Source organism: Oncorhynchus nerka, linkage group LG27 (genome assembly GCF_034236695.1).
Source record: "Oncorhynchus nerka isolate Pitt River linkage group LG27, Oner_Uvic_2.0, whole genome shotgun sequence".
Lineage (NCBI taxonomy): Eukaryota > Metazoa > Chordata > Actinopteri > Salmoniformes > Salmonidae > Oncorhynchus > Oncorhynchus nerka.
Genome location: NC_088422.1, coordinates 104,507,343 through 104,520,768, shown reverse-complemented (window position 1 = coordinate 104,520,768; position 13,426 = coordinate 104,507,343). Strand labels below are relative to the sequence as shown.

General features: G+C 53.8%; 1 protein-coding gene across 1 annotated transcript in view; it reads left to right on the top strand.

The window, feature by feature from the left end:
• LOC115122796 (BTB/POZ domain-containing protein KCTD19-like) overlaps positions 1 to 13,426 on the top strand; it is a 55,636-nt gene that overhangs the window by 19,761 nt on the left and 22,449 nt on the right. The gene's annotated exons all lie outside the window — the stretch shown is intronic.

Here is a 13,426-nt window from a genome sequence, read left to right as displayed (position 1 = left end):
AGTAGCAGACATACAGTATAGGGGGAGGTGCAGTAAGTAGGACAGTAGCAGACATACAGTATAGGGGGAGGTGCAGTAAGTAGGACAGTAGCAGACATACAGTATAGGGAGGTGCAGTAAGTAGGACAGTAGCAGACATACAGTATAGGGGGAGGTGCAGTAAGTAGGACAGTAGCAGACATACAGTATAGGGGAGGTGCAGTAAGTAGGACAGTAGCAGACATACAGTATAGGGGGAGGTGCAGTAAGTAGGACAGTAGCAGACATACAGTATAGGGGGGGTGCAGTAATGTAGGACAGTAGCAGACATACAGTATAGGGGAGGTGCAGTAAGTAGGACAGTAGCAGCAGACATACAGTATAGGGGGAGGTGCAGTAAGCACCAGGACAGTAACAGACATACAGTATAGGGGGAGGTGCAGTAAGTAGGACATCAGACATACAGTATAGGAGGAGGTGCAGTAAGTAGGTCACAGTAGCAGACATACAGTATAGGGGGGAGGTGCAGTAAGTAGGGACAGTAGCAGAGCATGGTCATCCACAGATATGTCTGCCAGGCAGGGAGGTGCAGTGGAAGTAGGACCAGTCCAGACATACAGTATAGGGGAGGTGCAGTGGATAGTAGCAGACATACAATATAGGGGGAGGTTCAGTAAGTAGGACAGCAGTAGACATACAGTATAGGGGAGGTGCAGTAGCGCCTGGATGTAGGACAGTAGCAGCAGACATACAGTATAGGAGGAGGTGCAGTAAGTAGGACAGTAGCAGACATACAGTATAGGGGAGGTGCAGTAAGTAGGACAGTAGCAGACATACAGTATAGGGGAGGTGCAGTAAGTAGGACAGTAGCAGACATACAGTATAGGGGGAGGTGCAGTAAGTAGGACAGTAGCAGACATACAGTATAGGGGGAGGTGCAGTAAGTAGGACAGTAGTAGCAGACATACAGTATAGGGGGAGGTGCAGTAAGTAGGACAGTAGCAGACATACAGTATAGGGGGAGGTGCAGTAAGTAGGACAGTAGTAGCAGACATACAGTATAGGGGGAGGTGCAGTAAGTAGGACAGTAGCAGACATACAGTATAGGGGAGGTGCAGTAAGTAGGACAGTTTTCCTCCATTATCTAGTAGCAGACATACAGTATAGGGGGAGGTGCAGTAAGTAGGACAGTAGCAGACATACAGTATAGGGGGAGGTGCAGTAAGTAGGACAGTAGAAGACATACAGTATAGGGGGAGGTGCAGTAAGTAGGACAGTAGTAGACATACAGTATAGGGGAGGTGCAGTAAGTAGGACAGTAGAAGCAGACATACAGTATCCTCGTGGGGGAGTGCAGTAAGTAGGACAGTAGCAGCAGACATACAGTATAGGGGAGGTGCAGTAAGTAGGACAGCATGTTCACTTAAGACTCCACACCTAAGCAGACATACAGTATAGGGGAGGTGCAGTAAGTAGGACAGTAGGCGGTAGACATACAGTATAGGGGAGGTGCAGTAAGTAGGACAGTAGCAGCAGACATACAGTATAGGGGTGCAGTTATAACCTGCAGTAGGACAGTAGCAGACATACAGTATAGGGGGTGAAGTAAGCAGGACAGTAGCAGACATACAGTAAGACATACAGTATAGAGGGGAGGTGCAGTAAGTAGGACAGTAGCAGACATACAGTATAGGAGAGGAGGTGCAGTAAGTAGGACAGTAGCAGACATACAGTATAGGGGGAAGTGCAGTAAGTAGGACAGTAGCAGACATACAGTATAGGGGGAGGTGCAGTAAGTAGGACAGTAGTAGCAGACATACAGTATAGGGGGAGGTGCAGTAAGTAGGACAGTAGCAGACATACAGTATAGGGGAGGTGCAGTAAGTAGGACAGTAGCAGCAGACATACAGTATAGGGGGAGGTGCAGTAAGTAGACAGGACAGTAGCAGACATACAGTATAGGAGGGGGAGGTAGGCAGTACAGTATAGGGGAGTGCATCAGACATACAGTATAGGGAGGAGGTGCAGTACAGTATAGAACAGTAGTAGGACAGACATACATACAGTATAGGGGAGGTGCAGTAAGTAGGACAGTAGCAGACATACAGTATAGGAGTGCAGGGAAGGTGCAGACATACAGTATAGGCACAGGTAGTAGCAGACATACAGTATAGGGAGGTGCAGTAAGTAGGACAGTAGCAGACATACAATATAGGGGGAGGTTCAGTAAGTAGGACAGTAGCTAGACATAGACATACAGTATAGGGGGGAGGTGCAGTAAGTAGGACAGTAGCAACAGACATACAGTATAGGAGGAGGTGCAGTAAGTAGGACAGTAGCAGACATACAGTATAGGGGAGGTGCAGTAAGTAGGACAGTAGCAGACATACAGTATAGGGGAGGTGCAGTAAGTAGGACAGTAGCAGACATACAGTATAGGGGAGGTGCAGTAAGTAGGACAGTAGAAGCAGACATACAGTATAGGGGAGGTGCAGTAAGTAGGACAGTAGTAGACATACAGTATAGGGGAGGTGCAGTAAGTAGGACAGTAGCAGACATACAGTATAGGGGAGGTGCAGTAAGTAGGACAGTAGCAGACATACAGTATAGGGGAGGTGCAGTAAGTAGGACAGTAGTAGACATACAGTATAGGGGAGGTGCAGTAAGTAGGACAGTAGTAGCAGACATACAGTATAGGGGGAGGTGCAGTAAGTAGGACAGTAGCAGACATACAGTATAGGGGAGGTGCAGTAAGTAGGACAGTAGCAGACATACAGTATAGGGGGAGGTGCAGTAAGTAGGACCAGCAGACATACAGTATAGGGGAGGTGCAGTAAGTAGGACAGTAGTAGCAGACATACAGTATAGGGGAGGTGCAGTAAGTAGGACAGTAGCAGACATACAGTATAGGGGAAGTAAGTAGCAGACATAGTATAGGGGTCAGTAGGACAGTAGCAGACATACAGTATAGAGGGAGGTGCAGTAAGTAGGACAGTAGCAGCAGACATACAGTATGGGAGGAGGAGGTGCAGTAAGTAGGACAGTAGCAGACATACAGTATAGGGGAGGTGCAGTAAGTAGGACAGTAGCAGACATACAGTATAGGGAGGTGCAGTAATAGGACAGTAGTAGACATACAGTATAAGGGGGGAGGTGCAGTAAGTAGGACAGTAGCAGACATACAGTATAGGGGGAAGTGCAGTAAGTAGGACAGTAGTAGCAGACATACAGTATAGGGGGAGGTGCAGTAAGTAGGATAGTAGCAGACATACAATATAGGGGGAGGTTCAGTAAGTAGGACAGTAGTAGACATACAGTATAGGGGGAGGTGCAGTAAGTAGGACAGTAGCAGCAGACATACAGTATAGGAGGAGGTGCAGTAAGTAGGACAGTAGCAGACATACAGTATAGGGGGAGGTGCAGTAAGTAGGACAGTAGCAGACATACAGTATAGGGGGAGGTGCAGTAAGTAGGACAGTAGCAGACATACAGTATAGGGAGTGGAGACAGTGCAGACATAGTATGGGGGACAGTAGAGGAGCAGACATACAGTATAGGGGGGTGCAGTAAGTAGGACAGTAGCAGACGTACAGTATAGGGGGAGGTGCAGTAAGTAGGACAGTAGCAGACATACAGTATAGGGGGAGGTGCAGTAAGTAGGACAGTAGCAGACATACAGTATAGGGGAGGTGCAGTAAGTAGGACAGTAGCAGACATACAGTATAGGGGGAGGTGCAGTAAGTAGGACAGTAGCAGACATACAGTATAGGGGGGGAGGTGCAGTAACAGGACAGTAGCAGACATACAGTATAGGGGGAGGTGCAGTAAGTAGGACAGTAGTAGCAGACATACAGTATAGGGGAGGTGCAGTAAGTAGGACAGTAGCAGACATACAGTATAGGGGAGGTGCAGTAAGTAGGACAGTAGTAGCAGACATACAGTATAGGGGAGGTGGGGCAGTAAGTAGGACAGTAGTAGGCAGACATACAGTATAGGGAGGCAGTAAGTAGGACAGTAGAAGACATACAGTATAGGGGAGGTGCAGTAAGTAGGACAGTAGCAGACATACAGTATAGGAGGAGGTGCAGTAAGTAGGACAGTAGCAGACATACAGTATAGGGGAGGGCAGTAAGTAGGACAGTAGCAGACATACAGTATAGGGGAGGTGCAGTAAGTAGGACAGTAACAGACATACAGTATAGGGGAGGTGCAGTAAGTAGGAGGCAGACATACAGTATAGGGGAGGTGCAGTAAGCAGGACAGTAGTAGCAGACATACAGTATAGGGGGAGGTGCAGTAAGTAGGACAGTAGCAGACATACAGTATAGGGGAGGTGCAGTAAGTAGGACAGTCAGACATACAGTATAGGAGGAGGTGCAGTAAGTAGGACAGTAGCAGCAGACATACAGTATAGGGGGGAGGTGCAGTAAGTAGGACAGTAGCAGACATACAGTATAGGGAGGTGCAGTAAGTAGGACAGTAGCAGACATACAGTATAGGGGGAGGTGCAGTAAGTAGGACAGTAGTAGCAGACATACAGTATAGGGGAGGTGCAGTAAGTAGGACAGTAGTAGACATACAGTATAGGGGGAGGTGCAGTAAGTAGGACAGTAGCAGACATACAGTATAGGGGAGGTGCAGTAATAGGACGGTAACAGGACAGTAGCAGACATACAGTATAGGGAGAGTGAGGTAAGTAGGACAGTAGCAGACATACAGTATAGGTGGAGGTGCAGTAAGAGGAGTAAGTAGAAGCAGACATACAGTATAGGAGGAGGTGCAGTAAGTAGGACAGTAGCAGACATACAGTATAGGGGGGGTGCAGTAAGTAGGACAGTAGCAGACATACAGTATAGGGGGAGGTGCAGTAAGTAGGACAGTAGCAGACATACAGTATAGGGGATGTGCAGTAAGTAGGACAGTAGCAGACATACAGTATAGGGAGGTGCAGTAAGTAGGACAGTAGCAGACATACAGTATACAGGAGGTGCAGTAAGTAGGACAGTAGCAGACATACAGTATAGGAGGAGGTGCAGGAGGACAGTGAGTATAGGGGGAGGTGCAGTAAGGACAGTAGCAGACATACAGTATAGGGGAGGTGCAGTAAGTAGGACAGTAGTAGCAGACATACAGTATAGGGGAGGTGCAGTAAGTAGGACAGTAGCAGACATACAGTATAATAAGGGAGGTGCAGTAAGTAGGACAGTAGTAGACATACAGTATATAGGGGAGGTGCAGTAAGTAGGACAGTAGCAGACATACTAGGGGAGGTGCAGTAAGTATAGGGACAGTAGAAGCAGACATACAGTATAGGGGAGGTGCAGTCAGTAGGACAGTAGCAGCAGACATACAGTATAGGGGAGGTGCAGTAAGTAGGACAGTAGCAGACAGACATACAGTATAGGAGGAGGTGCAGTAAGTAGGACAGCAGCAGCAGACATACAGTATAGGGAGGTGCAGTAAGTAGGACAGTAGCAGCAGACATACAGTATAGGGGGTGCAGTAAGTAGGACAGTAGCAGACATACAGTATAGGGGAGGTGCAGTAAGTAGGACAGTAGCAGACATACAGTATAGGGGGGTGGAAGGTGCAGTAAGTAGGACAGTAGCATACATACAGTATAGGGGGTGCAGTAAGTAGGACAGTAGCAGACATACAGTATAGGGGGGTGCTGGTAAGTAGGACAGTAGCAGACATACAGTATAGGGAGGTGCAGTAAGTAGGACAGTAGCAGACATACAGTATAGGGGAGGTGCAGTAAGTAGGACAGTAGCAGACATACAGTATAGGGGAGGTGCAGTAAAGTAGTAGTAGACATACAGTATAGGGGAGGTGCAGTAAGTAGGACAGTAGCAGACATACAGTATAGGGGAGGTGCAGTAAGTAGGACAGTAGAAGACATACAGTATAGGGGGAGGTGCAGTAAGTAGGACAGTAGCAGACATACAGTATAGGGGGGGCAGAGTAGGACAGTGCAGACATACAGTATAGGGGGACAGTAAGTAGTAGGACAGTAGCAGACATACAGTATAGGGGGAGGTGCAGTAAGTAGGACAGTAGCAGCAGACATACAGTATAGGGGAGGTGCAGTAAGTAGCAGACATACAGTATAGGGGGGACTGGTAGTAGGCAGACATACAGTATAGGAGGAGGTGCAGTAAGTAGGACAGTAGCAGCAGACATACAGTATAGGGGGAGGTGCAGTAAGTAGGACACAGTAGCAGACATACAGTATAGGGAGGTGCTGGTAAGTAGGACAGTAGCAGACATACAGTATAGGGGAGGTGAACTAGTAAGTAGGACAATAGCAGACATACAGTATAGGGGAGGTGCAGTAAGTAGGACAGTAGCAGACATACAGTATAGGGGGAGGTGCAGTAAGTAGGACGGTAGCAGACATACAGTATAGGGGAGGTGCAGTAAGTAGGATGGTAGAATACATACAGTATAGGGGAGGTGCAGTAAGTAGGACAGTAGCAGCAGACATACAGTATAGGGGGAGGTGCAGTAAGTAGGGAGTCCAGCAGACATACAGTATGGGGGAGGTGGTAAGTAGGAGGTGCAGACTATAAGTAGGATGGTAGAAGACATACAGGGGGAGGTGCAGTAAGTAGGACAGTAGCAGACATACAGTATAGGGGAGGTGCAGTAAGTAGGACACAGTAGCAGACATACAGTATAGGGGAGGTGCAGTAAGTAGGACAGTAAGAATAGGGAGAGCAGACATACAGTATAGGGGAGGTGCAGTAAGTAGGACATAGCAGACATACAGTATAGGGGGGAGGTGCAGTAAGTAGGACAGTAGTAGACATACAGTAGGGGGGAGGTGCAGTAAGTAGGACAGTAGCAGACATAGTCCACTATAAGGGGAGGTGCAGTAAGTAGGACAGTAGTCCAGACATACAGTATAGGGGAGAGGTGCAGGTAAGTAACAGGTCTCAGTAGGGGAGAGCAGACATAACAGGTCTCTGGTAGAATAGGGGGAGGTGAGTACTAGGACAGTAGGACAGTAGCAGACATACAGTATAGGGGAGGTGCAGTAAGTAGGACAGGAGTAGACATACAGTATAGGGGAGAGTCCAGTAAGTAGGACTGGTAGTAGCAGACATACAGTATAAGGGGGAGGTGCAGTAAATAGGAGAGTAGCAGACATAACAGTATAGGGGAGAGTGCAGTAAGTAACAGGTCAGAATAGGGCAGACATACAGTATAACAGGTGCAGTAGAATAGGACAGTAGCAGACATACAGTATAGGGGGAGGTCCAGTAAGTAGGACAGTAGCAGACATACAGTATAGGGGGAGGTGCAGTAGAGTAGGGGAGAGTAGTCCACTACATACAGGTCTGGTATAGGGGAGAGGGTGCAGTAAATAACAGGACAGTAGAATAGAGGGGAGAGGAGTCAGACATACAGTATAATAACAGGTCTGGTAGAATAGGGGGAGGTGCAGTAAGTAACAGGATAGAATAGCAGACATCCACTATAGGGGGAGGTTCAGTAGAGTAGGACAGTAGCAGACATACAGTATAGGGGAGAGGTGCAGTATAGTAGGACAGTAGCAGCAGACATACAGTATAGGGGAGGTGCAGTAAGTAGGACAGTAGCAGACATACAGTATAGGGGGAGGTGCAGTAAGTAGGACAGTAGCAGCAGAGAGGAGTCCACAGTATAACAGGTCTGAGTAGAATGGAGGAGTCCACTATAATAACAGGTCTGGTAGAATAGGGGAGAGGAGTCCACTATAATAACAGGTCTGTAGTAGAATAGGTCTCTGGGAGGGAGGAGTCCACTATAATAACAGGTCTCTGGTAGAATAGGGGGAGAGGAGTCCACTATAATAACAGGTCTGGTAGAATAGGGGGAGAGGAGTCCACTATAATAACAGGTCTGGTAGAATAGGGGAGAGGAGTCCACTATAATAACAGGTCTCTGGTAGAATAGGGGAGAGGAGTCCACTATAATAACAGGTCTCTGGTAGAATAGGGGAGAGGAGTCCACTATAATAACAGGTCTCTGGTAGAATAGGGGAGAGGAGTCCACTATAATAACAGGTCTCTGGTAGAATAGGGGGAGAGGAGTCCACTATAATAACAGGTCTCTGGTAGAATAGGGGAGAGGAGTCCACTATAATAACAGGTCTCTGGTAGAATAGGGGGAGAGGAGTCCACTATAATAACAGGTCTGGGAGTCCACTATAATAACAGGTCTCTGGTAGAATAGGGGAGAGGAGTCCACTATAATAACAGGTCTCTGGTAGAATAGGGGAGAGGAGTCCACTATAATAACAGGTCTCTGGTAGAATAGGGGAGAGGAGTCCACTATAATAACAGGTCTGGTAGAATAGGGGAGAGGAGTCCACTATAATAACAGGTCTGGTAGAATAGGGGAGAGGAGTCCACTATAATAACAGGTCTCTGGTAGAATAGGGGAGAGGAGTCCACTATAATAACAGGTCTCTGGTAGAATAGGGGAGAGGAGTCCACTATAATAACAGGTCTCTGGTAGAATAGGGGAGAGGAGTCCACTATAATAACAGGTCTCTGGTAGAATAGGGGAGAGGAGTCCACTATAATAACAGGTCTGGTAGAATAGGGGGAGAGGAGTCCACTATAATAACAGGTCTCTGGTAGAATAGGGGGAGAGGAGTCCACTATAATAACAGGTCTGGTAGAATAGGGGAGAGGAGTCCACTATAATAACAGGTCTGGTAGAATAGGGGAGAGGAGTCCACTATAATAACAGGTCTGGTAGAATAGGGAGAGGAGTCCACTATAATAACAGGTCTGGTAGAATAGGGGAGAGGAGTCCACTATAATAACAGGTCTGGTAGAATAGGGGAGAGGAGTCCACTATAATAACAGGTCTCTGGTAGAATAGGGGAGAGGAGTCCACTATAATAACAGGTCTCTGGTAGAATAGGGGAGAGGAGTCCACTATAATAACAGGTCTCTGGTAGAATAGGGGAGAGGAGTCCACTATAATAACAGGTCTGGTAGAATAGGGGAGAGGAGTCCACTATAATAACAGGTCTCTGGTAGAATAGGGGAGAGGAGTCCACTATAATAACAGGTCTCTGGTAGAATAGGGGAGAGGAGTCCACTATAATAACAGGTCTGGTAGAATAGGGAGAGGGAGTAGAATAGGGGAGAGGAGTCCACTATAATAACAGGTCTGGTAGAATAGGGGAGAGGAGTCCACTATAATAACAGGTCTCTGGTAGTGATGTTCTACATCCCCCTATTCCTTATATATGGTGCACTACTAAGAGTCCCTAACCAAGTGCACTATGTCCTCTCTCCCTTGTCTCCTCTCCCTGTAGAATAGGGGGAGAGGAGTCCCTCTCCTCTCCCCTGTCCTCTCTCCCTCTCTCAGGTCTGGTAGAATAGGGGAGAGGAGTCCTCTCCTCTACCAGGTCTTCTCTCCCCTGTCCTCTCTCCCCTCTTCTCTCCCTCTCCTCTCCCTCTCCTCTCTCCCTATAATCTCCCCTGTCCTCTCTCCCCTCCCTGCCTTCTCTCCCTGTCCTCTCCCCTCCCTCTCCTCTCCCCTGTCCTCTCTCCCCTCCCCTGCCTTCTCTCCCCTGTCCTCTCTCCTCTCCCCTGTCCTCTCTCCCCTCTTCTCTCCCCTCTTCTCTCCCCTGTCCTCTTTCCCCTCCCCTGCCTTCTCTCCCCTGTCCTCTCTCCTCTCCCCTCTCCCTCTCCTCTCCCTGTCCTCTCTCCCCTCTCCTCTCCCCTGTCCTCTCTCCCTCTCCTCTCCCTGTCCTCTCTCCCTCTCCTCTCCCCTCTCCTCTCCCTGTCTTCTCTCCCCTCTCCTCTCCCCTGTCCTCTCTCCCCTCTCCTCTGTCTTCTCTAACCCTCTCCTCTCCCCTGTCTTCTCTCCTCTCCCTGTCTTCTCTCCCTGTCCTCTCTCCCCTGTCTTCCCTCTCCTCTCCCCTGTTCCCTCTCTTGTCTCCTCTCCGCTGGCCCCTGTCCCATCCCGTCTCTCCCTGTCCCATCCCGTCTCTCCCTGTCCTGTCCCATCCCGTCTCTCCCCTGTCCCATCCCGTCTCTCCCTGTCCTGTCCCATCCCGTCTCTAGGGGGAGAGGAGTCCCCTGTCCCGTCTCTCCCCTGTCCTGTCCCGTCCCGTCTCTCCCCTGTCCCGTCCCGTCTCTCCCCTGTCCCGTCTCTCCCTGTCCCTATCTCTCCCCTGTCCCATAACCGTGTCTCCCCTGTCCCGTCCCGTCTCTCCCCTGTCCCGTCCCGTCTCCCCTGTCCTGTCCCGTCCCGTCTCTCCCCTGTCCCGTCCCGTCTCTCCCCTGTCCCATCCCGTGTCTCCCCTGTCCCGTCCCGTCTCTCCCTGTCCCGTCCCGTCTCTCCCTGTCCCGTCCCGTCTCTCCCCTGTCCCATCCCGTGTCTCCCCTGTCCCTGTCCTGTCCCGTCTCTCCCTGTCCTGTCCTGTCCCGTCTCTCCCCTGTCCCGTCCGTCTCTCCCCCCCGTCCCGTCTCTCCCCGTCCCGTCTCTCCCTGTCCCGTCCGTCTCTCCCCGTCCCGTCTCTCCCCTGTCCCGTCCCGTCTCTCCCCTGTCCCGTCCCGTCTCTCCCCCGTCCCGTCCCGTCTCTCCCCTGTCCCGTGTCTCCCCTGTCCCATCCCGTCTCTCCCTGTCCCGTCCCGTGTCTCCCCTGTCCCGTCCCGTGTCTCCCTGTCCCGTCCCGTCTCTCCCCTGTCCCGTCCCGTGTCTCCCCTGTCCCGTCCCGTGTCTCCCCTGTCCCGTCCCGTGTCTCCCCTGTCCCGTCCTCTCTCCCCTGTCCCGTCCCGTGTCTCCCCTGTCCCGTCCCGTGTCTCCCCTGTCCTCTCTCCCCTGTCCCGTCTCTCCCCTGTCCTCTCTCCCCCGTCCCGTCTCTCCCCTGTCCCGTCTCTCCCCTGTCCTCTCTCCCCATCCCGTCTCTCCCCTGTCCCGTCCCGTCCCTCCCCTGTCCCGTCTCTCCCTGTCCCGTCTCTCCCCTGTCCCGTCCCGTGTCTCTCCCTGTCCCCGTCCCGTCTCTCCCCTGTCCCGTCCCGTCTCTCCCCTGTCCCGTCCGTCTCTCCCCTGTCCCGTCCCGTCTCTCCCCTGTCCTGTCCCGTCAGTCCCTGTCCTCCCCGTCCCGTCCCTCCCCTGTCCCGTCTCTCCCCTGTCCCGTCCCCGTCTCTCCCTGTCCCGTCCCGTCTCTCCCCGTCCCGTCTCTCCCCTGTCCCGTCTGTCCCCTGTCCCGTCCCGTCTCTCCCCTGTCCCGTCCCGTCTCTCCCCTGTCCCGTCCCGTGTCTCCCCTGTCCCGTCCCGTCTCTCCCTGTCCCGTCCCGTGTCTCCCTGTCCCGTCTCTCCCCTGTCCCGTCCCGTCTCTCCCTGTCCCGTCCCGTGTCTCCCTGTCCCGTCCCGTCTCTCCCCTGTCCCGTCCCGTCTCTCCCTGTCCCGTCCCGTGTCTCTCCCTGTCCCGTCCCGTGTCTCTCCCTGTCCCGTCCCGTGTCTCTCCCTGTCCCGTTCCGTCTCTCCCTGTCCCGTCCCGTCTCTCCCTGTCCCGTCCCGTGTCTCCCTGTCCCGTCCCGTCTCTCTCCTGTCCCGTTCCGTCTCTCCCCTGTCCTGTCTCTCTACCCTGTCCCGTCCCGTCTCTCCCCTGTCCTGTCCCGTCCCCGTCTCTCTCTCCCCTGTCCCGTCTCCCGTCTCTCCCCTGTCCCGTCCCGTCTCTCCCCTGTCCCGTCCCGTCTCTCCCCTGTCCCGTCTCCCGTGAGGGGCCCCGTCTCTCCCCTGTCCCGTCCCGTGTCTCCCCTGTCCCGTGTCTCCCCTGTCCCGTCTCTCCCCTGTCCCGTCTCTCCCCTGTCCCGTCCCGTCCCGTCTCTCCCCGTCCGTCCCCTCTCTCCCCGTCCCCGTCCCTCCCCTGTCCCGTCCCGTCTCTCCCCTGTCCCGTCCCGTCTCTCCCCGTCCCGTCCCCTCTCTCCCCCGTCCCGTCCCGTCTCTCCCCTGTCCCGTCCCGTCTCTCCCCTGTCCCGTCCCGTGTCTCCCTGTCCCTGTCCTGTCCCGTCTCTCCCTGTCCTGTCCTGTCCCGTCTCTCCCCTGTCCCGTCCCGTCTCTCCCCGTCCCTTCTCTCCCCTGTCCCGTCCCGTCTCTCCCCGTCCCGTCTCCCCTCCCCGTCCCGTCCCGTCTCTCCCCTGTCCCGTCCCGTCTCTCCCCTGTCCCGTCCCGTGTCTCCCCTGTCCCTGTCCCGTCTCTCCCTGTCCTGTCCTGTCCCGTCTCTCCCCTGTCCCGTCCCGTCTCTCCCCCCGTCCCGTCTCTCCCTGTCCCGTCCCGTCTCTCCCCGTCCCGTCTCTCCCCTGTCCCGTCCCGTCTCTCCCCCGTCCCGTCTCTCCCCTGTCCCGTCCCGTCTCTCCCCCGTCCCGTCTCTCCCCGTCCCGTCCCGTCTCTCCCCTGTCCCGTGTCTCCCCTGTCCCATCCCGTCTGTCCCTGTCCCGTGTCTCCCCTGTCCCGTCCCGTGTCTCCCCTGTCCCGTCCCGTCTCTCCCCTGTCCCGTCCCGTGTCTCCCCTGTCCCGTCCCGTGTCTCCCCTGTCCCGTCCTCTCTCCCCTGTCCCGTCCCGTGTCTCCCCTGTCCCGTCCCGTGTCTCCCCTGTCCTCTCTCCCCTGTCCCGTCTCTCCCCTGTCCCTCTCTCCCCGTCCCGTCTCTCCCCTGTCCCGTCTCTCCCCTGTCCTCTCTCCCCGTCCCGTCTCTCCCCTGTCCTGTCCCTCCCCTGTCCCGTCTCTCTCCCCTGTCCCGTCTCTCCCCTGTCCCGTCCCGTGTCTCCCCTGTCCCGTCCCGTCTCTCCCCTGTCCCGTCCCGTCTCTCCCCTGTCCCGTCCCGTCTCTCCCCTGTCCTGTCCCGTCCCGTCCCTCCCTGTCCCGTCTCTCCCTGTCCCGTCCCGTCTCTCCCTGTCCCGTCCCGTCTCTCCCCGTCCCGTCTCTCCCCTGTCCCGTCCCGTCCCTGTCCCCTGTCCCGCCCCGTCTCTCCCCTGTCCCGTCCCGTGTCTCCCTGTCCCGTCCCGTGTCTCCCTGTCCCGTCCCGTGTCTCCCCTGTCCCGTCCCGTGTCTCCCTGTCCCGTCCCGTCTCTCCCTGTCCCGTCCCGTGTCTCCCTGTCCCGTCTCTCCCCTGTCCCGTCCCGTCTCTCCCTGTCCCGTCTCTCCCTGTCCCGTCCCGTGTCTCCCTGTCCCGTCCCGTCTCTCCCCTGTCCCGTCCCGTGTCTCTCCCTGTCCCGTCCCGTGTCTCTCCCTGTCCCGTCCCGTGTCTCTCCCTGTCCCGTCCCGTGTCTCTCCCTGTCCCGTTCCGTCTCTCCCTGTCCCGTCCCGTCTCTCCCTGTCCCGTCCCGTCTCTCCCTGTCCCGTCCCGTCTCTCCCTGTCCCGTCCCGTGTCTCCCTGTCCCGTCCCGTCTCTCTCCTGTCCTGTTCCGTTCCGTCTCTCCCCTGTCCTGTCTC